This window comes from Bombina bombina, chromosome 8 (genome assembly GCF_027579735.1).
Source record: "Bombina bombina isolate aBomBom1 chromosome 8, aBomBom1.pri, whole genome shotgun sequence".
Lineage (NCBI taxonomy): Eukaryota > Metazoa > Chordata > Amphibia > Anura > Bombinatoridae > Bombina > Bombina bombina.
This window is the reverse complement of record NC_069506.1, coordinates 163,653,761-163,658,165: the sequence shown is the minus strand read 5'-3', so window position 1 is coordinate 163,658,165 and position 4,405 is coordinate 163,653,761. Positions and strand designations below refer to the sequence as shown.

At 37.6% G+C, this 4,405-nt stretch overlaps 1 long non-coding RNA gene across 1 annotated transcript; it reads right to left on the bottom strand.

Annotated features, from left to right (window-relative positions):
• Positions 1-2,247: 2,247 nt before the first annotated feature.
• On the bottom strand, positions 2,248-2,543 carry LOC128638059 (uncharacterized). Its single transcript, XR_008399037.1, has 2 exons — positions 2,439-2,543; positions 2,248-2,361 (listed from the first exon to the last, which is right to left on the bottom strand). It is a non-coding gene; the product is annotated as an uncharacterized LOC128638059 (long non-coding RNA).
• Between the last annotated feature and the right edge of the window lie 1,862 nt (positions 2,544-4,405).

The window sequence follows — 4,405 nt, the reverse complement described above, 5'->3', positions numbered from 1 at the left end:
TGGGGGAATACCATGAAGTTTGACGATATTATTGATAAAAAGATGTGCTGTTTCTGAAGAGGTCGGAAGCTTATGGTACGGGATAAAGTGAGCCATTTTCGAGAAGATGTCAATTACCACGAAAATAGTATTTTGATTGTTAGAATTGGGCAAATCAACTATAAAGTCCATTGACAAATGGTACCAAGGTCTAGTGGGGGTAGGTAATGGCATAAGTAGACCATAAGGAGGTTTCTTTTCTGATTTTGAGGTTGTACAGATCAGACAGCTTTGAACGTGTTCTTGTATAGTCTTCTGCATGTTAGGCCACCAAAAATCCCTTTTTACTAATTCAGTTGTACGTAAAATTCCAGGATGTCCTGCTAGAGGAGTATCGTGGTAAGTCTTAAGAATTTGTGATCTCATTGCTTCTGGAACATAGAGTTTCTCACCATGGTAGTAATTGTCTTCTTTCTTTATAAGTGATGGATGTGGAGGATCTGGTTCTTGACTTGTAAATCTCCTTATATCTTCAAGGAACAGGTTTGTGAAACCAATAAAATGGTCCTTAGGAATGATAGGGTAATTGTTATTAAGATCTTGAGGTTTGTCGGGTAATCGTGAGAGGGCATCTGCCTTGCCATTTTTATTTGCTGGTCTATATATGATATTAAAATTGAACCTAGAGAAATAAAGGCTCCAACGAACTTGTCTTGCAGATAGTGTTTTATTGCATTGCAAATACTGAAGATTTTTGTGGTCAGTATAGACTGTAACAGGGTAAGTAGTGCCCTCCAACAGATGTCTCCAATGCTCAAAGGCTTGTTTAATAGCTAACAGTTCTTTTTCCCCTATTGGGTAATTTCTTTCTGCTGGCGTCATCATTTTGGAAAGGAATGAAACAGGGTGGATAGGGCTACTAAGATTTTCTTGTTGTGAAAGGACTGCTCCTAAAGCAAAATCAGAGGAATCCACCTCAAGTATATATGGTAGATTGGGGTTTGGATATTTCAATATAGGAGCGGTAGTAAAGCGTTTTTTTAATGCTGTAAAGGAAGTAGCAGCATCAGTGTCCCAATGATAAGGAATTAAAGAACTGGTTAAACGTGTAAGTGGTTTTGCAATTTTCGAATAATCTTTTATAAATTTTCTGTAGTAGTTGGAGAATCCTAGAAACTTTTGAAGCTCCTTTTTGTTTCTAGGGGTTGGCCAATTTTCAACTGCTTCAACTTTTTCTTTTTGCATTTCTATTCCCTGGGGGGAAATGTTGTATCCAAGGAAAGAAACTTTGTTCGTATGAAAAATACATTTCTCCAATTTGGCATATAATTTGTTCTCTCTCAACCTTTGAAGTACCTTGCTTACATGTTCAATATGGTCTGACTTATTTTTTGAGTAAATGAGTATGTCATCTAAATATACTACAAGGCAATTATCCAGAAGATCACGGAAGACATCATTAATAAAATGTTGGAACGTGGCGGGTGCGTTGCACAATCCAAAAGGCATGACAAGATATTCATAGAGTCCGTATCTGGTTCTGAATGCAGTTAACCATTCGTGTCCTTCCTTTATGCGAACCAGATTGTATGCTCCTCTCAGATCCAACTTGGAGTAGATGGTGGCTTGTGAAAGACGTTCGATTAATTCCGGTATTAATGGTAAAGGATATCTGTTTTTTATGGTTCTTTTGTTGAGCTCACGATAGTCTATTATTGGCCTGATGGTTGAGTCTTTGTTGCGTACAAAAAACATCCCAGCTCCTGCTGGGGAAGTTGAAGTTCTTATAAAGCCTTTCCTTAGATTATCGTCGAGATATTGTTTTAGGTAATCTAATTCAGGTTGGCTCATAGGATAGAGATGTCCGTAGGGGATGCTGGCCCCAGGTTGTAACTCAATGGGACAATCGTATGGTCGATGAGGAGGGAGATTCTCTGCCTCTGTTTTACTGAACACATCTTGGTATTGTTTATATTCCTTTGGTAATGTTTCTTCAGGAGAATCAATCTGCAGGATTAAAGACTCAGGTATACATTGTTTTTTACAATATGTGGAGGAAAAAGTAATTGTAAAAGGATTCCAATTGATGTATGGATTATGAAGTTTAAGCCAAGTAATACCCAGGATAATAGAAAAATTTGGGGAAGGAATCACATCGAAAGATAATAGTTCTGTGTGTCCTAATAATGAAACAAGAAGTGGTTCTGTGTGATGTGTAATAGGCCCTGTGGGAATGGTAGAGCCATCAATGACACGAACACAAACAGGTTTTGGTTTGCAAATCAAAGGAATTTTATTAGAAACAGCAGTGTGGTAATCAATGAAGTTTCCATATGCCCCAGAATCAATAATGCCTTCAACCTTCAGTTGTCTTTGGTGCCACTGTAGAGAGATAGATAAAATGTTAAAAGAAGATTGGTTGGTGGTCTGTATAGAGTTATTAAGATATGTAGACTTACTTCTTTTAGATTTTTGAAGTAAAGGACAATCTTGCACAGTATGTAACGGATTTGCGCAGTACATGCATAGACTTTTAACTCTTCGGCGGAGCCTTTCTTCGGGAGTTAAAGGTCCTCTGATCACTCCAATCTCCATAGGTTCAGCTGTATTTTTGGTCGTAGGTGTGTTATTATGAGCCTGGGGATAACTTGATGACTTAGGACGAACCTCAGAAGTGTAGCGTTCTGCTCTGCGTTCACGTAGCCTACGATCCAGTTGGACTGAGGTTCTCATCAGAGCATCTAATGTTTTGGGTAACTCGAAACGTGCTAATTCATCTTTAAGATTTTCAGCTAATCCAAGACGGAATTGATTCCTTAAAGAGACTTGATTCCATTGAGAGTCAGCTGCATACATCTTGAACTCTGTGATGTAATCCTCCACAGGTCTTTTCCCTTGTCTTAAATTCCTCATGGAGGATTCTGCTGTAATCTGTACATCAGAGTCTTGATATAGCTCATCCAATGATGTAAAAAAATCTTCTAAGGATTCTAACAAAGGGTCATCATTCTCACAGAGGTTATCAGCCCAGGTCCTGGGTTCCCCTCTGAGAAAAGAGATGGTGCTTAAAACTTTTACTCTGTCTGTGGGGTATGTCCTGGGTCTAAGATTAAACAATAACTGACAGGAGTTTTTGAACTGTCTATATAGTTTTCTGTTTCCTGAAAAAGTCTCAGGCAAAGAAACTTGCGGTTCAGGGGAATTCTCATGTTGTGAAGCTCTTACTGTAATTGAGTCTCTTATAATGGTTCTTAATGATTGATTTTCAATCTGTACATCTCGAACTGCTTGAGTGAGTTGGTCTACCTTTTGAGAAAGATTGTAGACGATTTGTGGGAGGTCAGCTGGTTCCATAATTTATGGCTTAGTAATTATATAAGGAACAAACTCCTTTAAAGGAACACAAATGCTGTACCTTTAAATGTTATAGTGTATCACTGAATAAATGTGAATCCTCTATTAGTTAAAAAAGGATTCAATAAGTATTTAGTGAAGTTTAATAAAGGTTAATTCTGTATATTACTTCATATACAAGAACTCAAGTTAATGGTGTTAACTTAAAGGTATTATCAGAATTCTAAGTATTCCAGAGTAAGTAAAATTAAAGTATCACTTAGGTATTTGAATAACTTCAACTTAGGAAACAAACTTGTGGTATTCAGTCTTGAATATATGTGTCAGCAAAACCCCAAACTTGATAAACAGTCTTTGTATTAATTAAACAATAAGGACAGCTTCTGAATATATTGACTTAATTTTTACCTTGCTTGTACTTTTATTTCCGGCTGTAAATGCTGCGGTATCGTGGCTTTTACTTCCAGCAGGAGGCTGTATTAGTTCGTAGTTTGTTGCCTCTGGAAATAAACTGCTTCGGTAGTCAGGTATGAGCTGTAGCGGAGGCTGTGTGAGAGGAGAGAAAGAGATGTAACTCTTACCGCGGTCCGGTGGCGTCTGACGTCACAGAGGGGAGGAGAATGGAAAGCCGTTGCTCCGGTCCGGTCTGTTTTCTTACTGACAAGGTACTAGGCAAAGTATTGAGAGGAGGGTTTGCCAAACAAATTCCGGATTGTTGAAGTAAGAATGAATCTATAGATGGGATTTGTAAAATTACAGCAGAATTGTAAGTTGATATTATGTTTCCTTAATAATTGTTTGAGAAGGTATCAATGCTTTGTGGTTTGAAAGAAATAACAAATCCTTATTTGAAAGAATTGCGTTTAGTAGGCTTCAGTACTTCCAAATGAATTCAGGTAGCTGTAAGAAAATTACTAAGCACTGAGTAAAGGAAGTGGTAAGGATTTAAAGGCGTTGCTACCAATCAGATTGTTTCTAAAACTTAAAGGGACAGTGTGAAATCCTTACAGTCTGTACCTTGCAAAATATTATTAAAAATAGTTACTAGATGTGGTACCACCGATTTTTGAAG